The 23341-nt window shown below is 41.3% G+C and overlaps 1 protein-coding gene across 3 annotated transcripts in view; it reads left to right on the plus strand.

Annotated features, from left to right (window-relative positions):
* The window catches only part of ntm (neurotrimin), a 489818-nt gene that overhangs the window by 180744 nt on the left and 285733 nt on the right, over nucleotides 1-23341 (plus strand). The window contains exon 1 of one of the 3 annotated variants that reach the window (XM_082549229.1): nucleotides 16933-16971. The exons of the other annotated variants lie outside the window; for them this stretch is intronic. The gene's annotated coding sequence lies outside the window, so the exon portion shown is untranslated. Of the gene's footprint in view, nucleotides 1-16932; nucleotides 16972-23341 lie in introns of those variants that run through there. 3 annotated transcript variants of the gene reach the window in all.

Raw genomic sequence — 23341 nt, forward strand, 5'->3', positions numbered from 1 at the left:
TAAGACCAACCAGGTGTCATCTGCTGTTACCAAGCTGGCAAAATTACTTGGTTTGAACACTGCAGAAGTGGTTGCTCAAGTTAAAGTTTTGGTTCCACGATCATGTTTGTATGACTCTGTGCGCCATGCTTTTCAGCCAGTAGCCCTGGACACTGTGTGTGCAACTTCCCAGGCTGCGTTTTGTAAGACTGTGTTTTATGTTGCTTCACACCCAGTTTCTTCAGATACTGCTTGTATGATTTCTCCAGCACCTGTGACTGCCCCTGAACTCGTTTTTTCTGAGACTGCTAACGTCAGCCTGGACAACTTAAGAATAGCGGTTTTACCAAGGTCAGCCTGCCATAAGTCTCGGTTTTCTAGAACCATGTCTGGTACCATAAACCTGGTTTTCCCAGTGACTGTTACAGCTCCTCTGCTCTGCTCTCCGCATCCAGTTCCAGTTCCCAGGCAGACTATGGCTCCGTTCATCCCTGCACCTGTATCTGCTCCACGGGCGGGGATGGCGGGCGCCCGGTCGTTGCCTGTGCCTGTTCTGGTTCCCTGGGTGGGGGCAACTGAGACCCCGCTGACTCCTGCACCCGTTTCAGCTCCTCGGGTGGGAGCAGCGGCGGTCCAGCTAGCTGCTGCACCCACACCGGCCCCCAGGGGTGAGGCAGCCAGAACACAGCTCTTCCCTGGACCTGTATCTGTTCTTCAGGTGGCGGTGGCTGAGGTTCAACCAGGCCCAGTACCCGTCCCTGTTCCCCGGAGAAGAGTTGTTGAGAGTCGGTTTCCTGCTCTGTTGCATGTTCAACAGCCAACACTACACCCAGCACGACCATCATCACGACCACCACTACAACTTCTGTTTCAGTCAACCGCCCAGCCGGAAACTCAGCAATTAGTGCAAGCACCAATTCAGCTACCTATGCAGCCAGGGGTCCCGATGGCCTCTGGTCCTGCATCTGCTCCAGCTGGAGGGCCCGAGGGGCCCGTCCAGCCTCAAGTTTTGTCTGCTGGGGGTTCGGGAGAACCCAGCCAGCCTCATGTTTTGTCTGCTGGGGGTTCGGGAGAACCCTGCCAGCCTCAAGCCACGTCTGCTGGAGGGCCCGAGGAGCCCGTTCAGCCTCAAGCCACATCTGCTGGAGGGCCCGAGGAGCCCGTCCAGCCTCAAGCCACGTCTGCTGGAGGGCCCGAGGAGCCCGTCCAGCCTCAAGCCACGTCTGCTGGAGGGTCCGAGGAGCCCACCCAGCACCACGCCTCGTTAGCTGAGGGTCCTGGAGGACCCAGTCAGCACATCTTCACATCTGCTGGCGGTACGGGGAAGTGTGTTCGGCTACCATCTGCGGAATCATCCCCTGTGACTCCTACACCGTTGCCTGCATCCTCATCACCTCCTGCAGCATCACTGCCTGCAGCATCACTGCCGTCAGGTTCCGCAGCCGTCCCGCTGCCGTCAGGTTCCGCAGCCGTCCCGCTGCCGTCATCCACGCCTGGTCCGGCTTCAGCTCCGCCTTCGTCTGGTCCTGCCTCGTCTGGTCCTGCCTCGTCTGGTCCTGCCTCGTCTGGTCCTGCGGTTGCCACGCCGCCGTCGGTGCCAGCTCGACCTGTTCCGCCTCGCCTCTGCCAGCCGTTTTCCAGGCCGCTAAGTTGGCATCATGGCCTTCGGGGACGGCCTCCGGAAGGAGTTCGTCGCCACCGCTGGCATCGCGGCCGCCCTCCGGACCTGCTCTGTGGCCACCACTGCCTTCTGAGTGGTCGGCCTCCGGAACTGTTTGCCCGTCGCCGCCGTTGCTGTGTGCACGGTCGGCCTCTGGAACTGTTTTTGGTTTTGTTCTGGTCTCTTGTGCTCCTTGTTTTTTGTTTGGTCTCTGTCCCTCCATCCTGGGCCCCCTCCGCCCACCCTGGCCTGGTGCTTTGTGCCTTTTTTGTTTGGGGCTGTCGGGAGCCAGCCCTTTGGGGGGGGTACTGTCACGGTCCTGAGTCTGTGGACTCAGTGTTTTTCTGTTTGTATTAGTTATCTTTGTTTTCATGATGTGTTTTGATTCTCTTGGGTTTGATTTCTGTCACTGTATCCCCTAGTTTAGTCCTCGTCTGTTCAGTTTCCTGTTTTACTTTGAAAGTCTGTGTACTATGTCAATGTGTTGAGTTTTGCCTCCCCTTGTCTTGTCATGTCTGATGAGTCCCAGCTGTGCTCTCCTCCTGTTTCACATTCCCTAATCACCTCAGTATGTATTTAAGCCCTGTGTTTTTCCCTGCCAGTTGTTGCGTCCTCCACGTTTGTTGTGTGTGTATCCATGGTCGTCTACCTTCAGCATCTCCTGTCTAGTTAGTTTAAGTTGTTGCTTATGTATCGTCCAAAGGTGACTCTCCAGCAAATAAAGCCGTCGTTTAAGTTAATGTTTTGTCTCCGAGTCCTGCACGTGGGTCCAGCCACCGACAGCCACACAACTCATCGTGACACTGACCTTACTTTGAGTTTGATTCCGTAAAAAGTGACAAAAACACATTTGACTTTATTTATTTTCTGCTGTGTTTTACATGCATTTATTTGAAAGAGTGAGTGTAAACACAAAAAAAACTATTTTATTTTATATGATGGATCATGCAGAAAATAGGTTTAAATGTTAAACAAATTTCTTCCAGTCAGAGAATGTTGCATATAATTTAATGTTTGCTTCATGCCTAAAGTTAAAAGATTAAACCTAATAAAACTAGTTTCAAAAAGAGACTTTTTCATTTGATTACATTTTATATGGTGGATTATGCAGAAAAAATAGAATTGGGCTGAAAGATCTATTGCTTTATTACCTATTCAGGTTGTAAATCATTTTTTAAAAGTAACTAAGTAACTAATTACTTTTGAAAATGAGTAATCAGTAAAGTAACAGGATTACTTTTGAGGGGGAAGTAATCAGTAATTAGTTACTGATTACGTTTTTCAAGTAACTTGACCAACACTGGTGGGGAAGGGACACTCGGGAAGTGCATTTTTGAGAGGATGAGGAGCCACCACTTCAGAGTGCATGGTCATTTCCGATCATAGTATTCCATAGTTGTAAAATCTTGCCATCCCCAAAGTGACTGCTCCTCCACTGCTACTTCTACAGAGAAGTAGTGAGTGCAATCTGCAGGGTGTGGTCTTGTAATAGAGAAGACTTAAAGTTGGAGATTACACCCACCATTATCCAACATCTCTAGTGACAAACTAGCAAAGCACCCTTTAAAAAAACACACAAGGGTAAAATTTTGCTGCACGCTTCAAACAGTAAATAGTAAAGCTGCATAAAGGAATGCATTAATTGATGTTAACATAAATGTGGGACCAAAAATTGAATTATCAATGATTTTCAATGGGAAATTTTTGCCTTAGCATCAAATGCCTTGGTTTTTACGTAGCTTTGACATGTTAGGATAATTTAAGGAACTGAGATTACATTTCTAAAACTTTTTTCAAAATGTATATCCGCTAGCAAATGTGAGGAAATCCTCATTCGACGTAGCCAAAATGACATGGAAAAAAAACAAAAAAAAAAAACCCAAAAAGGACAAAATGTCCCTTTAAGTGTTAATACACAGCAATGCCATTACAAATATTTAAAATCATACTTTTAGCGGTTGTCCTGTTAGGACCACTTATCTCTGAGAAGTACTGATGTTAATGAGCTTTGAAAAAGCAAGCCTACGTTTTGATTTTTTAATATTATATTCAAATATATCCATTGCAAAAAAAAATAACAGCTGGGTTAAAAAGTTGAAGCACTGCGTGACCCAGTTATCCAACAATATCTACAGAAAGATTAAAATATTAATGAACACATTCATATTGTTGTTTTTGTTGAACAGCTAGTTGAACTTTGCACAGAGACCTTTTCTGAAAGTGCTGGCTCAGTCTCTACTTGTTCCACTTGACTGATTTATTAACCCAATTTTCCATCACCTCTCCATGATCAGGGATGTCCTTGCTAATAAGTTAAAGGAATACTTTTTCACACTGCACTCTATCTTCTTCACATGCCAAGATAGTTAATAACTGAAAACTAAACTGATATGATGATAAGTCACAGAAGAGCATTTTTGTGGTAATGGTAGCACTGTTTCCTTACACACCGAAGCTCATAATTATAATAATAATAACAATAGATTGCATTTATATAGCGCTTTTCGGGGCCCTCAAAGCGCTTTACAATTCCTCTATTCATTCACTCTCACATTCACACACTGGTCGAGGCAGCTACAGTTGTAGCCATAGCTGCCCTGGGGCAGACTGACAGAAGCGAGGCTGCCATATCGCGCCATCGGCCCCTCTGGCCATCACCAGTAGGCGAAGTGTCTTGCCCAAGGACACAACGACTCGAACCGGCAACCTTCTGGTTACAAGACGAACTGCCAACTCCTGAGCCACAATCGCCCAATTATCCAGAACCAGTACGAGCACAGCCTGTGTCAGCTCATCTAGCACACTAATTTCCCTTCAGTCTCCTGTCAAAGACCAGAAGTTTACATGTGCAAATAACCACAATAAGCTGCTGGCCTCTCAGCTTGACAAGTTCCAGCCATTGTTATAAGCTTTCCCAATGGAGTCCAAGACAGCTAGCTAACTGCAGCCATAAAATTTTAATGATATGAAAGATGGATACAAACAGGTGAGAAACTTTATGACAGAATGTTTAAGATTACTTCGGTACATTTTAACACCTGTATTCAGAGGCATGAAGTTCTTCTGATCGCCATACATCCATACAGACTCAGATTCAAATCCAGGAACTTCTTCCTGTGAGGTATTAACTGTAACTAGAGATGGACCGATCCGATATTACGTATTGGTATCGGTCCAAAACTGACCTAAATTACTGGATCGGATATCGGAGAAAAATAAAAAATGCAATCCGATCCATTAAATATCACGAAAGCACCTCACAAAACTTGCAACACGCCGTAACTCACCTCAGAACGTTAGCACGTCAGAGCCGTATGCATCACGTGATAGAGCGGCTGTGGCATGCGAGACTTGTCGGTGGTCTGGATAGCATTTGGAGCTTCGCTAGCATTTCATCTCCGACAAAGTTATCCCCGAGAGAAGTAAAGCAAGTGTGTAAGTCCATCTCTGAATGTTTGTAAAGCATTCCTGCGTTAAGCTTAACAAACGATATATGGAGCGACTGCCTCTTCTTGCTGCTACTTCAATCATGAAACTGCTTAATGATCAGCTGATCTGCTTTTCTGTCGCGAGTCCGTCTCTCTTGTTTGCTTTTGGCCCACTTTGCACCAGAAAGAGGAAACCAGTGGCTGAACAACAGCAGCACGTTTAACCTTGATAAGCTGTTGTTAGAATTTATTTAATATTACTTTCTACACCAGGATCTTTTTCTACATAGCTGACGGCTGGTAACTGTGCAGGGGCGGATCTAGCAAAGTTTAGCCAGGTGGGCCGATAGGGCATTAACAGGGAAAAGGGGGCACAAAGACATACTTTTCTTTCTTATTCTCATTTAAAATGTCTAGCTTTTAATAAATAATTATCTGACACCCAAAGTTTTAATTTGATGTAAAATGAATAGAAGTCAATTACTGTATATAGTGACTATTAAGTCTAATATACACTCAACAACACCTTTGTTACTGCTCCCATTCCCTATGGGATGGACGTAGAGACCTAAAATTCATTCCAGATACACAATATAACCATCCCTCCCAAACAGTGGTCACAAATCAGTCCAAATGTGTGGTAGTGGGCACATCTGCTATATTGAGATAATCCATCCCACCTCACAGGTGTGCCACATCAGGATGCTGATCTGACATCATGAGTAGTGCACAGGTGTACCTCAGACTGCCCACAACAAAAGGCCACCTTGGAATGTGCAGTTTTTTGCGCTATTGGGGGTCTGGGGACCCAGAACCGGTCAGTATCTGGTGTGACCACCATTTGCCTTATGCAGTGCAACACATCGTCGCATGGAGTCTATCAGATTGTCAGTTGTGGCCTGTGGAATGTTGGTCCACTCCACTTCAATGGCTGTGTGAGGTTGTTGGATATTCGTGGGAACTGGTACACGCTGTCGTAAACGCCGGTCAAGCACATCCCGAACATGCTCAATGGGTGACATGTCCGGTGAGTATGCTGGCCATGCAAGAACTGGGACATTCTCAGCTGCCATCTGCCCTGAACAATGTGAACCATGATTCATCCGTGAAGCGCACACCTCTCCAACGTGCCAGACGCCATCGAATATGAGCATTTGCCCACACAAGTCTGTTACGGCGACGAGCTGGAGTCAGGTCAAGACCCCGATGAGGACGACGGGCATGCAGTTGAGCGTCCCTGAGACGGTTTCTGACAGTTTGTGCAGAAATTGTTTGGTTGTGCAAACCAATTGTTCCAGCAGCTGTCTGGGTGGCTGGTCTCAGACGATCTTGGAGGTGAACCTGCTGGATGTGGAGGTCCTGGGCTGGTGTGGTTACACGAGGTCTGCGGTTGTGAGGCCGGTTGGATGTGCTGCCATATTCTCTGAAACGCCTGTGGAGATGGCTTATGGTTGAGAAATGAACATTCAATGCACGGGCGACAGATCTGGTTGACATTCCTGCTGTCAGCATGCCAATTGCACGCTCCCTCATTGCTTGTGGCATCTGTGGCATTTTGCTGTGAGACAAAACTGCACATTCCAGGGTGGCCTTTTGTTGTGGGCAGTCTGAGGTACACCTGTGCACTACTCATGATGTCAGATCAGCATCCTGATGTGGCACACCTGTGAGGTGGGATGGATTATCTCAATATAGCAGATGTGCCCACTACCACACATTTGGACTGATTTGTGACCACTGTTTGGGAGGGATGGTTATATTGTGTATCTGGAATGAATTTTAGGTCTCTACGTCCATCCCATGGGGAATGGGAGCAGTAACAAAGGTGTTGCGTTTATATTTTTGTTGAGTGTATATACCCTAGTAAGCTATAGTACTTTTTCCTTTGGGAAGGTACCATCTGTGCAGTCTGCAATTTTGTTGAAGAAAGATGTTGAATCTATTTAATATTTCTTGAAAAATAATTGATTTCTGTGCATTTTTTTTCCACACTGCATCAAATTATGGTTGATTACGTCGATTAAGCATCATGAGGTGGAGCGTGAGGGGTGGTTCCCTATTTTTTATTTTTTTATTTTTGTTGTTGCTGGGAGTTGGAACCCTATTAGTTAGGTTGCTTAATATTTACGCTAAGTACTCTTTAAAATACCAGAATAGGGAGGATGGTGTAGGTTTAAGTTTATTAGATTGATCAGTATTGCTGAACTATGAAATATTTTTTTTTGCATACAGGTATAACAGAATAGCTTTAGTGTAGTTGTTGTTTTAAACTTGAGTATGAACTTATACAAAATGCAGCAAGATATAAAAAAACAGTTTTGTTGATTAAAAAACACTATATCGGATTCATATCGGTATCGGCAGATATCCAAATTTATGATATCGGTATCGGTATCGGACATAAAAAAGTGGTATCGTGCGATCTCTAACTGTAACACCACTATTACAGCTTATATTAACATTTTAACATGTCTAAGAACAAGGTGAATCTCCTTAGCATGTGGGACTTCTGGGATTTTATAGCAATCTCAAATTAGAGTTTGAACTGCACTTTTGGATCTCAGACTATGAGTGCTGAACATGACAGTAGTGGCAGAAAGCTGTTGTTAACGATTAAAGAATGAAAAACAGAACAGTGGTTTCATTTCTTTTCATTTTTTCCCCAAAATAAGATGAGATTTTGTCAGTTTGCATTTTATCTATTGCTCTCATTGTTATCAGCAAAATTGAGATGCATCCATTCTACTTCATTGTCTAACATCAATTTCATTTTGTTAGCTTGACTATTGACTCAAAATTTATTTACAAAACGTTTGGAACCAGGACCATCTCATTTAAGAAGAAAGCAAGATACAAGATCTGTCACTAAGATCTGAGGCTGGCATATTTGTGGAGAATGGCTTTGCTATTTCATGAGTAACAACCGAGAAAATAAATTTAAAAAATATGTACAATGCCATAAAAAAAAAAAGCATTATGTTAATTTTGGTTCCTCAACTGACTAACTGCCAAACTGACAAAATTATTCATACAGTTGTTTTTATCTTAAATGATTACATAAATGCATGTTTGCTAGGATGACATTAATTTCACAGCTTCTTATTTCACAGCTGTAGAGGCCCATTTAGAAAGCTTGCAAATCTGCAGTAAAAATAAATAAAGAAATAAAGAATAATATTCTGGCAAAGACAGAACTTGGGGTTCACTTTCTTACTCAAGGATACTTTGACACACAGACTGGAGCATGCCAGGGATCAAACCACCAACATTCTGATTAGTAGATGACCTGCTCTATCATATTTAATGTAATAAAAGTATAGTAGTGTAGACTAGAAGTGTAGACAAGGAAGGCAACAGAAACTCAAATAACCACTTTGTCATGGTCTGTGAGTTTGTTATAGAAAATATTGTTATCAGGTTTCAGAGCTCAACACAGTACAAAAACAACTTTTGTGATGATTACAAATGATCTTATGTACTGTGACAGTCTCTGTGCTGGTCCTTGTTTGACCTTAGTGCAGCATTCCATACTGTACCATACCACTGTACCATAATAAGTAATTACAGCAATAAACGCATGCTGTAGGTATTAAGGACAGTCTCATTAGAAGGCATAGCATACATTTTTCATTGCTATGCATATGCCACCGAACTTCCTCTATCCATGAAGTCAGAAAACACAAACCAATTAATTAAACTTCAGGTGACCCTGAATCTTTCCTTATGTCATGGTCCTGGGTCTATGGACCCAGTGTTTCGTATTCTGGTTCAATTTCTATTCTTTGATTTAGTGTTATTCTTGGTTCAGTTTCCTTTCTCTTCCTAGTTCATTTGTGTTTCTAGTTCTCTCAGATAATTTATTTGTCTTTAGCTTTTTTTGTTTTGTTTGTTTGTTTGTGTTGAATCTGCGCTTCCACAGGCCCCGCTAGTTTAGAGACTTATTCCTCATGAAGAACAAAAACAAGAACATCTTCAACTGGTCTTTTACTTGCTAGCGAGGGAAGGCTTGGTCGGAACCAGGCTCCTGGAACTCAACGCTCCTCACCTGTCTCCAACCAACTCCTTCAAAGAGCAGCCCTCCTCGTAGCCTTTTATTCCCATGACAGTTACAGTTTACACAACACAAGCACCTCCCCTCGTAAAACCCCCTGTAGGTTCTAAAAGACAAGGCACTATGTGTGTGTATGTGTAAGCACCTGTATGCATGTGTATGCATGTGCAACAACGTGTGTGTGTGTGTGTGTGTGTGTGTGTGTGTGTGTGTGTGTGTGTGTGTGTGTGTGTGTGTGTGTGAGAATGTGTGTGTCATGGGGGTGCGTTTGTGTAACCTCCTGCTCACCAAAAGGATCATAAAAGCAGGAAGTTTACAAGACAAGAAACAGATCTTTCAGATAGGATGTGCCTATAATGAAGCCTTTTCAGCCTCCCCCCAAAACCAGAGTAGCTGGAGAGGTGGACAGAGACAAAGGAATGTCTTTGATCATCAGTTTGAAACAATGTAGAGATGGTAAGCATAAAAATGACAACAATTCACTTTAACAGCTTTTCTCTCCCTCCATGTTCCTCTCTTGCTCTCTGTGTGTCCCTTGCCTCCCTGCTCCATGCCTTTGCCTTGTCTGTGTTTATCTCCCTTAACAGTTCGCATGTTTTCATTCTTTATCAAGCGTACGTGTCCTTGTCTGAGTTTCAGTCTGTGTGCCACTTCCCGTTTTATTTTGACAGTCCCTCGTCTCATGACCTTGGTGTTCAATTTGCTTCTTCCCCTTATGCTTAATTTGTTCCTGCTGTTCTCCCATGTGGTAATGCTTTCCTTATCACCCCTCTGTGTATATATTGTCTCCCTGTGTTTTCAGCTTTTCTGGTTTCTTAGTTCTTTCCCAGTTTAGGTTATATTTGCATTCTGTTTTTTCTTTTTCACTCATCTTTTCACTTACTATCTGTTTGTACACCTCTCTGCATTTAATTATTACCTATTATTAATCTTTGGTCCTTTTGGTGTGCACAAACTGGCATGGAATCATCCTATTCTCTGTTCCTTCAAAGGCCTTCTGCATCATGCTACTCTGCCAACTAAAAGCCACTGTCGACCAATGCCTCCATGAGGAACAGGCGGGTTTTCCACGAGGATGGTCATGCGCTGACCAAATATTCACCCTTAGGAATATTATTGAACAGTCCATGAAGTACAAGCGATCACTCTCAATAAACTTCATCGGCATCAAAAAAAGAAAAGAAAGAAAATGAATCTCAATCTCCAAGTCACTGTACCACCACCCCAACTGCTGCATCAAGATGAACACGGGCGACACCGATCTTCTGGTGTCAGGCAAGGATGAATCCTCTCGGCCTTCCTGTTCGTAATGGCCCTCGACTTCATCATGAACAAAGCCCTGATCGAGCCAGATGCAGGCATCAACTTGGACACGAACAGTCAACTCACCAACCTTGATTTTGCAGGTGATATAGCCCTGCTGGCGGAAGATGGAGACTGCTTCCAGGATCCAACATTGAATCTGGCCTGAGAAGTGGAAAAAGTCAGACTGTGCGTCAGTGCCGAAAAATCAAAAATAATGCACATTGGCGACCAGGCTCGTTTGCCTAAGATTGGTGGGCAAGAACTCAAGCTGGTTGAGAGGTTCACATACCTGGGAAGCGTCTTGAGCTGGGACGGAGATGAAGAAACTGATCTGGCCTGGGAAGGAACATTCTTTTTTTGTTTGCCTGTCCCATTTGGTTCTTTAGCCACACAGTAAAAAAAAATCCTAAAAAAACAATAATATTCTGGCAGCTGGGGCGCCAAAATAATACCAGAAAATAACAGAAAATAACATTCCCATGAAAATACGGTTATTTTCAGTAATGACAATACAGTTTGTTGCCCTAATTTTACATGGGATTTTGCCTTTTTCAAGTGCTTTTAAACATTAAATTAGGAACAATTTAACGTGATTAAACAATGCAATTACCTATAAACAAGGTCAATGAATGCGGCAATATGAATAATAATACTTAAATGTACAGAAATATACAGTTAACAGTTGGTTTAAATAATAATGGATTGCATTCATATAGCGCTTTATTAGACCTTCAAAGTGCTTTACAATTCCCCTCTGGCCGTCACCAGTAGGTGGTAGGTGAATTGTCTTGCCCAAGGACACAACGACCGAGAGTATCCGAGCCGGGGCTCGAACCGGCAACCTTCTGATTAGAAGGCGAACTGCCAATATTTGTGAAATTATGATGCATTTGTGAATGTATTCTAACAATCTAAATATGCATATGTACAGACAGATACGTTTAAAAAACAAGAAAATTATGTTTTATTACATTTACAGTGATTTTACGTTAATTCACATTTGAAATGTAAAATCACAGTCTATTTATGTGAATTTAATGATATTCTAGAAGAACAGTGCAAAACTCTAAAATACACAGTAAACTACTTTTATATTACAATTTTTTTTTACAGTGCATCAGAATTGAAGGTCAAGAAAGATGCCCAATGAATTTACTTTAGCAAGTGGATCATGATGGCCTTGCCATATTGGTCCATTTGATTGACCTTTATTATTATTATTATTATGCATTTATTTTATTTTATTTTATTTTCAGTTGTTACAGACGGGACAGAGAGAAAGAGAGGGAGAGAAAGAAAAACAGAGGGGAAGAGGGACAGTAAGAAAGTCACCTGGATAGCCTGTTGAGAGAAGAAATTACAGAAGAGAAAACAAGCAAAAAAGAGAGCAACATAAAAAACACAACTCCTTTGCAATAATCTAGCTAAGAGTAAATACTAAATAGTGAATATTATTGTGCAGCACGCAAGGTTGACAGCGCACAATGTGCTTTGAGGTAGCAGCCAGGAAAGGTGTAGTTTGTGTCTGTGAACACCCGTGTGTACACCTGTGTGGATGAGCGCGCTTGTATTCAAAAGGTTTCTCCATGTAACGATCTGCTAGAGCATAGGTGTCAAACTCTGGCCCGTGGGCCAAATTTGGCCCGCAGCCTAATTACATTTGGCCCGCAAAGCCAAACCAAATTACTATTAGAGCTGGCCTACTGGTATTATACAGCTAATTTATATATTGTTTAGTATTAAGCTTTGCTTGTTCCATATTCCGTTTTTCAGCAAAACGTGTTTGAGTCCATTAGAAAAGATTCATTCTTATATCTGGAGGAATAAATATATTTCAATTATTATTAACGTTAGCCCACGACTTTGTTTCAGTTTTGAATTTTGGCCCACTGTGTATTTGAGTTTGACACCCCTGTGCTAGAGGGTGTGGGGAACCATAGCCCCGTCCCCCAGGGCATTAAGCAGGCATGGAGGAGAGCTGGGCCCAAGACATCTAGAGGCCCCAGAGTGCGAGAGCCCAAAAAGGACCTTTGGAGGGGCAACTGTGCTACCCTCCTGGGAGGAGCCGAGGAGAGCCCCCGACGAGAGGTCACCCAGCAGCCACGTAGTAGAAGCCAGAGGGGGCTGCAGTGACATGCCAGCGGGCTCTGCCAGCAGCCTGCTGTGCCAGAGTGGACTAAACCCCAGGCCCAGAGGCCAGTGGCCCGAGGGCCCCTCGACCCCCCCGGAAGGGGCCCGACCGAGCCATGGGCGCCAGGCCCCGCCAAGCAGCCACTGGGAGTGAGCCGGTATATACCTGAGCGCCCAGCCTCGGACACCAAGAACCACCAACGCACCGACACCTGAGGGCATCATCCACCGGCAAGGAATGTGGTGGGGGGAGATAGGCCTCCATACCTTGGAGAGCCTAAGATGTTCCCAGAGAGGTGGAGTCTAATACCCGACCTGACATACTCTGGCACACAGAGACACAAACGTGCACTCCCACGCTCATGCACACATATATAAATACTGGGCACTCACCTAACGTGGAGACAGACACAAAAAGACACACAAACACACTCCGCACAAACATACTCTATACCCCAGGTTCAGGCACCACCACCCCTAAAAGGGGAAATCACACCAGGAGATCTTGCCCCGCATCCCAGACCCCAATTGGACAGCTAACTCCTCCTCCCAGCCCCTCCGCCCTGATGGCTAACAGAGAATGGGGGTGTGTGAAGACCCAAAAAAATCGCTCTGCCCACTCATATGTAGTGTTGCTGCATGCTGTTCTAAAGTGCATTTAAAACACGGGAGGGCGTGGTGCTTCCTGCCAGGGAGCAGCAAGTGTGGCATGGCCCCTCCCGAGATCCCTCAATGTTTACATACATTTAAAATTGAGAAGTGGGCACCGGCTCCAGAGGTGAGGTTGAATACACAGACCGTCCTCTGGATGCCGTATGACGTGCCCACCCCTAAGGCCCTATATGTATGTGTAATGATAGTGGATGTCTAGGTTGCAGAATAAAATTGAGGCACAGGCAGCCAGGAGGGGGCAGAGGGGGAGTGCCTCCCCTGCACCCTAGTCGCACACCTGCACCCTAAGGCCCTGCATGTGTGGGTGGTTGTGGTGGAGTGGGAAGAGGGAGGGAACTTTCTTGATAACCTCAAAGCCTTGGCATCTCTTGGGATGAAACTGAAGAGCTCACTGGAAAACACGACTGATGGAGAGACCTTGTCGCCCAATACACTTGAGCGTGGGTGGATAAGAAGAAGAAGACTCTCTTCCACAGTGTGCCTTTGCCCTGACTTCCTCCCCTCACTCCAACTGGTTACAGCAGATGGCTGATCCTCCCTAAACCTGTGTTTTAAATAGAGCTGAGTTTTTCTTTATACCCCTGCCTCAGGTTAAGTTATAAAGTTTTCTGATTTGAATCTGGCTTACTTTGATACTTTCCATAGTTATTCTAGTGTTATGAGTTTCTTGATATTTTTGCATTGTGTTTTCTGTTAGTACTTGGAGTTATTTTTTAATATTATTATTGTAATTTGATTTATTAGGCTTGCCTTCTCTAAGTCATCAATTCTGTCTCTGTTAGTGTTTTCCTGTTTGGTTGCTTCCTGTTTTATCCTGATAGTCATTTATATCTAGTGTTTTGTATTTAATTCTACTTCTTCTCTTTGATTAGTTTATGATTAGTCATTGATTAGTTTCAATTGTGCAATGTTGTCCCCAGTCCTTAACCTGTACTTCATGACACACTTGTGGCTACAGCAACAGATGAGCGAAAGCATGTATTCATAGTGCATGGTCTTGATGATTGAGGATGATGATAGTGTTGTAATAGTTTCATAGGACATTTTTGGACCCTTAGTAACAAGCAAGTGTTTTTTAAAATGCCATAATCTACTTGAGTATTGTTGCTAAACATTTCTATTCTTTTATGACTGCAGTGTAACCCCAACAGAGCACTTCACTCTCAGTCTGTTGGTTTCCATGTGATTGCTAGAGCATTTAAAAGTAGAATGAAAGATTGAACCTTCCGTTTTCAGGACCCTCTTCTGTGGAAGCAGCTTAAAGTTTGAATTTTGGAAACAGACACCCACTCTACATTTAAGATTAGGCTTAAAACTTTCCTTTTTGATAAAGGAAAATTCAAAATCCTCCCTTAGTAGCTGCAATACGCCTAGGGTGCTGGGGGCTTTCTGTGATGCAGAGTGTTTCATTCACCTTTTTTTCCCAGTCTCTATGTGTTTTGTCAGGTCAGTGGTAAAAAGCAGACGCAAACACAGGACTTTTCCAAACAAAGACAGTGAATTTATTTACAAAAGTGAACAATAATGTAACAATTGCGGCACTTTGGCTCCCATGGCGATTTTCCCCAAATCCAGCACAGTGCTCTTGTCCGCAGTGTGAATCGTAAAAGCGTGAATCACTTTCCAGTCAGATGATGCTCAAAACCAGACTTCCGGAAACACAAACAAATCAAAACACAGAAGCACACAAGCTGGGAAATTGGGAGGGGAACCGAGAGAAAATAAAACACAACTCAGTGACTCAACGGCCAAAGCAAGTTAGCGATATATTCCTAACCGTGTAGAAATGTTGGCCAATCAGAAGTCTATAAGCTTGGGTGGGAAAGAGTAAACAAAGATGGCGCATAGAAACAGAACTGAGTTCTATGTGTGGAGGGACAGAAACTGTGTTGTATATATATGCATGTAGACACTGCAGCGAGTAAAGTTAACAGTAACAGTATTTTGTCTAAGTCCGCCATTGTAGAAACCCATTTCACCGAAACAATAACGTGGCACACAATGTGACGTCAAAAAAGGCGCACACCTATGGTGCTGCGTTGTCTCTGTTTTCCTCATCCACACGTAAATGCAAAAACTGAGTTTTTGAAATCTCCACCCTGGCAGGAGTTTTTAAAAATCTCCACTTTCAGTGACTGAAAACGCCGTTTTCAAAAATACCCGGGTACGTGTGGACGTAGCCTAAATACTATGTAATAATCATACCCCAAGCTCAGTTCAAACATTTCCTTTTCATACTTTCCATAAACACTTAGTAAACATGAAGTAGTTCACCAGATTGCCAAACCATCTTCTTTAGGAACCAGTCAATGTCATATGTGACTTCTGAATCTGCACGTCAGGGTGATGTCCAAATTCCATCATCAGCAATGTAAGTTAATTTAATCTCAAAGATGAAAAAAGCAACCATGTTAAAACTACAACTGCCCTGAATTCGGGGGTGTTGGTTCACTTTTTCACCTGTAGCGCAAACCAGTCGGTGTATAAATAATTGGCTATATTGATGATTTGTGCTACAATCTAAAGCACTGCCATAATTTCTAAGTTAGGTTCATTCAATTGTCAAACATCATATTTCTTAACCTAGAACTATGAAATTCTTACCAGAATTATTTAAAAATTGAGTTTTAGTGAACCTTCTGATTAAACTTTAAAAATATATATAACACATATATATAATATATATATATATATATATATATATATATATATATATATATATATATATTACATTTTTATTATTTATTTATTTGCATAAAAGGAGTTCATGTATTAAGTGTTAAAGGACAGAAATGAACAAGCTATGATAGATTCGAACCATCTGTAAGGTTTTATTTTCACATCTGAGTGCTATCTGATCAAACAGAACATTATGCATGTGCTGACAGTCATAAGCACTCAAATTCAAATATCCAAATATATATGACAAATGTGCACTGCAGAGTTGTGAAAACTGTGTGTTAGTTGTATATGATTTATGGCTTCTGTCTGAGTGTAAAGATTCAAATAATTGGTGAACTGGGAGAAAGAGATCAGAATTCATTTATTTGTTTGTTTAAGGTAAATGATTTTATTGGTGGAAGAAAATGTTCCTTATAATTTTGATTCTTTTGTGCATTTGACTACCTTAACTGTTGTAGATTATGTGTGAATACTTACTATTTATCCTCTGTACAAGTAAATATTTAAATATAAGGGATATTTTATTATTTCGTGACTAAATGCCTGAAAATTAAAACACCAGTTCATTACCAGAAGTCAAGCAGCTCATGTTATGTCCAGCATTTGTTTTATTCAGGTTACATACAGTAAACCTGTTTTAAAAATGAAATAGTTAACTGCATCTATGATACTATGACAAATGAATTCATCTGTGACCTTGAAAAAAGGTGCTACAGGATATCTGTGTTATTGCAGGTTTCCGTGTATTGTAAAACTGAGCTCTCATATGTTGTTTATTTAGACTCAGAATGCTGTGCATTGCATGCTATCCTACCATCAGTGACATTTTAACAAAATCAAATTGACTCACCTTTAGCAAGTCAGTGCCAATACCCAGTGCAATGAATAAATAAGTGAGTCCACTCCTTGTGCTAATGTGACACGTTGAATGTATGATGTAATTTATTGGCCTTTTTTCTGTCTCTTTTCTCCCTTTTTTTCTAGGTAAGTGAAACAAGTTGCTCTGGCTGGTTGAAAATGGACTGCAGTAGGGTATGGTGATGATGTTGCCCTTACTAAATGATGTGAGTGCCTTCAATAACACACCATGCTTCGGTACAGCACTTTACACTAAAATGACAGACCTTTTTGGCAAATTATAGTTACAAAAGTGAAACTGCACATTTATTTGGATACTTTTGACTATACTCTAAGATGGGCAATGAAGTTCATGGATTTTATCGTTTGTGGATGTGCCAATGTTGAAAATGTTACAAATTTCACATACCCAATGTATGAGGTATTTGTAGTGATTCATTACTAATGGAACTGTGGAAAAAAGGGTGAATATGCTGACTTAACCATTGTTTGTCTGGTTTAGAAAAACATGCACCTATACCCTTGTCTGCTGAAAGGATGGTGATTATGTTGCCCTTACTAAGGGCTCGGAGGCCCTTAACTAAGATCTCAATTGGAGACTTTTAGGAGTAACCCTGCCCTGTCTGCATCCGAGGCTTGAGCTCAGGTGGTTCCATGCAGCTCAGGTGGTTCCTGCTATCTTGCAGTGTGCATGGAAATTCTAGATTTAGGGAGTACTTGCAAAAGTGAGTAAAAATGTCTTCATGCTAAATCAATAAATAAACACTGCATATATACGTACGTATATATATACAAATGCTAATTATGTATTATATGGCTAATAGCAACAACAACCATTTGTGACTGTAAGGGCTTCTTCCTACTTGTTCTTGGTACTAGTGTGTATAGTGTACCTGCTAACATGTTGGTTAATTTGACACATTTTGCTGCAGTTATTCCTAGATTTTCTTTCTTTTTCTCTCTCATATTTTCAGCTTAAACTTTTTACTTTTGTTTGGCCATTTTTATCAACAATTTCTTCCACACTAACCTCTGTCTTCCTCCCTTTACCCGACCAGTCGCAGCAGATGGCCACCCCCTTTCTGAGCCTGCTTCTGCTTGAAGTTTCTTACTATTAAAAGGGATATTTTCCTTCCCGTTGTCACATTGTAGGGTCTTTACCTTACAATATAAAGCACCTTGAGGCAACTGTTGTTGTGATTTGGTGCTATATAAATAAAATTAAAATGAAATGAATTGCATTGAAGTTGCATAGGTGTACAGGGAAAATAGGGAAGGGCCGGCTGGATTAAGAGATTTGACTAAGCAATCCACTGTCAGTAAATAAAATAAGATTGGGCTGCTGTCAGTGTTTGTACGGCCAGCATGGAGTGTGCCTTCAAGCTAACCTGTAACCCTAGTAAGCACATTGACATAAAAAAACCTTGTATTTACAAATCCACCCAGAAGTGTATTGACCCACCAGCAAATGCCAGATTATCAGTCCCTGGCTTCTGGCCCTGCAATGAGGGAGCTTTGTTTTGTTTTATTTCAGCATTGCAATGTGATTGAGGCATAAGACACCTCTGCCACACAGCAGCAAAGGTGACATGGTAACTTTTGTCTCTGGGGTCCCATGAAAAGACCAGAGCAATCTGGTCTTTTCATGGGATGATTCAATGTGGATTTGAGAAAAATGAGAAAAAATTACACGAAAGAGGAAATGGAACAATAACAAGCAGATATTTCAGTTACATCAAGGCAGCATTTCCTTTCTAACATGGTACGCTCCATTTGCAAGTCCCATTATGCTAATGCACAAAGCAATGAGAAGTGGAAATGATTCATTAGCATAGTTGGAAGATGCTAAGTGAGTGATTCTATGCCAAATTGCCAGACATGGTTAATTGTCTGCCATAAACCTCAGTCAGACACAAACATATATACACAAGTAACGTGTTCAAAGAAATTCATGCAACAATGTCCACAACAGCGCATCTTCCATGTGACAAGCATTTAATGTAGCGTGGCAGTGTTACACAGATGTTTGCTGCTCTGAGCCCGGCAAAATCTATGCATGGATTTGACTCCAGGATGACAAAACAAACAAAAAACAAACAAAAAGAACTAAAATTTTTGAACAAAAAAAAGAACACTGATTAGGTCTTTCTTTGATAAAACAGCAAAACAGGCTCATATGCCTTTCACTTTAAGGATTAACATACAGAAAGTAGTAGATCCTTTACAAATTCCAATAACATTTTAAAAGATGCCACAAAGACAGATGATTTTCAAGAAGCTATGTAATATTTCAAGCAAATGCCTCTGCTGTTTCTAAAATCACTTACATGTTTGCTGCATTAAAGCACAGTTGATTAATCAGAAATAGCTGACTCAACAGTTCCTGGATATGTGTGAATGTTTATATGTTGGTGTGTAGATAACATCACAGGCAGCATAATGTTCTCCATGGCTTCTTCAGCGAGTTTCACATCCGTCACATGTGCTCAGGGTAAACCTACGCTCATATATGAGCACAGTTCTCATCCTGTTCATCATCCTTCCCGTCTGGGGAGAGATTGTGTTGAAAGTGTGAACTTCAATGTATATACCATTTTTGAAATTGTGTTGAGAGGAAGACAGAGGTAGGACAGCACAAAAAAAAAAAAAATCCAGAAAGTGGGGAAAACATGACTTAAAGGAACAAAACCAAGTATAACAAGAGTGGTGGAAGATGGAAAGGAAACACTAGCTAAAGTTTTTGGAATTTTGACCAGGCACCCCAAATACGGGAAGGTCAGGTCAGGTCGATCCTTCTTGCCAAGGTGGTGCTCTTCCTCTTCAGCCACACCCGTTATCAGCAGCTCTCCTCTAAATCTGTATACTTGCCTATTAGGTGCATTTAGTTTAGTGACCTGGGCACGTAGGTCCCAAGAATGTGTTCATTTATAGGCTAGTGTAATGTGAAAGAGCCCTTTGTGTGATGTTGTAATGAAACACAGGTTTTTACCTTTACTGTTTTACAAAAGGTTTTTTGAATTTTTGAATGCAGGATATTTTATTGAAGTAATTTAGCAGGAGCAAAGCAAAAGCCATGTCAAATAATAATAATGATCATAAAATCCATCAAATAATGTGGCATCCTTTCACTCATACCAAAATAAGATCTGATGTGTTTTCTAAGTATTCCTGCTATTCTTTTTTTAGCACTAAAAATCTAATTGTATCCCTCCATAGATTCTGATGCACACAATGTGATCAAGTCCAACATCTATCTTAAAAAGACAAACACAATTTTAGACGTTGCCTGAGTCTTTGTGACTAATTTTTAGTATGAGTGAGTGAATTATGTAGCTTCAACGAAAAGATACATTACGTGTTTTATTTGTTTATTGTGTCCCATAACAAGCTGCTCTCCAGGTTGAATGATGTTTTATGCTGGATGTTAAGGAATTTCATACATGGGTGCTGGTACAGTTCTCTATATGCTGAAACACTACTGCAGAGGCCTGAGTTCCAGTCCATTCAGGGCAGCTCCTGAGTGGCATTCTTGCAGCTTTCCTGTTAAAGATAAAGGAAAAAAACCAAAAACAACAACAACAAAAATGGAAAACAAATAACACCATACATCACCAACGAACAGTGTATTGCATTGTTCACTGGGAAGGCAATGTGCTGTTCAGTTTGGTCAGATGCACGTCACAGAATTTGATGCATAGCAGTTTCAACATTTATATGCAAGAGAAAATCCAACATGCCAGAATGAGTTTGTGTCTGCTTACAATGATTCTTTAGTTTGCTGCTTTTTCCACTTCTCAAAACAGTAAATGCTTCAAAACAAGTTTACTGCAAAAGTGCTGCCAATTTTACAGTTCATTGTAGTATTGTATATAACAAGTAATGTATTTGAATGATTTGAGCAAATGTCACAGCTCTGTACTGTATGTGTTTATTTATGTGTGCTAGCAAGTATAGGATGAAGTATTGCCTTATTCTTGCTACAATCTAATGTTTGCTTTTAAGTCTGGAAAAAGCCTAATGCACCACAGTTTATGCTAATAAGGTCAGAGGTTTGATCCTTGTCTCCTTGTCTATATGATAGTGTCCTGGAGCAAAGTACTGAATGCTAAATTTCTTGATTCATCCATTATTATGGGTGCATGTGAAAAATTAAGTGCATAGAATTAAGTATTGTGTGAACACGATGGATAGTGTAAAAACACTTAAAAATTACTATATAAATGCCAGCCCATTAGAATTTACCAGGTGATAAATTACCATAGCAGACAGTCACCAGTTATACAAAAAAGCGAGGCAGGAGTAAAGTGATGATCCATAAGTGTTCTGTGCATGTGCAATATAAGATTGGAATACCTGTTTTACTCAAGCATACTGACTTAAGCAAGCGTACGGGTCTCTATATAGTATAGAGCAGGGGTCTCCGGCTCCGGAGCCGCATGCGGCTCTTTAGTCCTTATAGTGCGGCTCTGCGTGGTTTGGGAAAATAAATTAGAAGTATTTAGCTGAAGTGCATTTTATTTATGTTAGTTCTTTTTTAACTTGTGGTTCTACATTGGAAGATTATTGTAATATTGAAATACAAAAATAAAATTATATTCTATTATTTTTTCATCTCTTAAAATAAGAGTCATACTCGCGGAAGCCGGTATACCCGCCGAAACGGCATGCATTTATCGTGACTTTCAACCCCAGGTAGGCCAATTATGGATCTTCGGATCCACATTATGTCAGCAGCTATTCTCCACCATGAACTATGTTAAAAACAAACACCGCTTGTGCCTCACAGATGACAGATTACAGGCCTGCGTAAAGATGAAAGTGACTTCGTACAGCCGCGATATGCAGACACTGTGCGTAGAGGTTCAGGAGCAGAAGTCCCATTGTAAACATATCACGGCAGACCCGACGATGTTTCCATGAACATGCTTTTCAGCATCTCTTTATTGACCACTTTTCACACACGGTTGCTGTACGCATACAGCTGGTTGTAGCTTTTCAGCTCACACATAGCAACACAACAGCATAGATAGCACAGACGTTAAGGTGGCAATGCGTGATTGCGGGTGCTGCTCAAGTGCCCCCGCCTCCCCTGCAGCGGCGCTGCAGACCACGCCCCACCACACACATCAACCAGCTAAAATACATATTTAGGAAGAATTTTGCAAATATCTATTTTTCATTTTTTAGCAGCATAGTGCTTTTTTCCAATTATTTTTTAAAAGTCAGGTCAAGGCTCCAAAAGCCCGAAGGAGATATAAGGGTTGTGGCTCATAACAGTTTTTGTTTGCTACATGGATCATTTTAGTTCAGCTGGGTGTCTTTCCTTTTGTTATATTTCTTTAAGAGTTCAAAATGTGTTAATTACATAAATAAAATATGATTTTCTCTATAGCACTTCTTGGATTTCATAAGCAACACACCTTAGTTGTTCACACAAAGGTGAAAAAAAAAAACAATGTTGTGTACAGTGTTATCTTCATTTTAGATGTCAAAAAGTATTTGCGGCTCCCAGTGTTTTCTTTGCGTGGAAACCGGGCCCAAATGGCTCTTTGGGTCTTAAAGGTTGCTGACCCCTGGTATAGAGTATAAAGGCCATAAAAGTCTCTGGCATTGACAAAAATTCTACCAAAGCTAACACTACTTAAAGCTGCTATCATTATAATACCAAATCACCAAAATGCAGGAGAATCAAATAATTTTGGAAAATCAGACAAATAACTTAGTGATTCAGTGGTTCATATTATCAGACTGTCATGGGTAAATCTCAGTGTAGTGCTGAGACTGAACGACTTCACGACTTCAGGTAAAGACTGAATCTGCACATGTCTATAATGCTGCATGTATGATGCTAAAATGATGACTCTAAAGTTGGTATTAAAACAAAAGTGAACTAAAGAAGGAAATATTGGTCCTCACACATCATATGCTGGCAATAAATGAGCTCAATATAACATCTACTCCAAGATAAGGCTTTCATTACCAGCATTGGAAGTCACTGGAGGTGTAATTAACAGCAGTGTTCTAAGTTTTCAAGACACATAATTCTTATATAGGCTTTTAAAGTACTTTTCTAGTCTTTCTGCTTACAGAAAATACAATAGACTACATTAGACTACTAATGTATAGCCATATTTAACTATATATTCATAGAGTGCTTTGTTCTACACAGTTTTAAGCACGTTATTTACCTCTCATCAGCAGCTAATGTAAAATCACCAAGTAAGCATGTATGTCTTAGAATGAAGCACCGAGAGAAAACACATACAGATAAAGGGAGACCACGCAAGGCCCTAGCCAGTAATTGAAGGATGGAACTTTCTTAATGTGAGGGGGACAGGAAGGGAAATCTGTATGATTTAATGAAATGTAACAGAAGCATATGTTTATCTCAAGTCTAATATAAGTGATACATTCCAATGTTTGCTTCTACAGGTCACTGGAAACCAAAGTCAAAGTGCCAACCAATTTTAAGAACAGCAAGGCACTGAAACATTTTTTTCATGCACCATTAGTCTCATCTTAGTTTTTTTTTCTTTTTGCTAGAAAAAGCGTTCATATTCACATTTAACAATTTGT

This window comes from Aulonocara stuartgranti (genome assembly GCF_965226115.1).
Source record: "Aulonocara stuartgranti genome assembly, chromosome: 10".
Lineage (NCBI taxonomy): Eukaryota > Metazoa > Chordata > Actinopteri > Cichliformes > Cichlidae > Aulonocara > Aulonocara stuartgranti.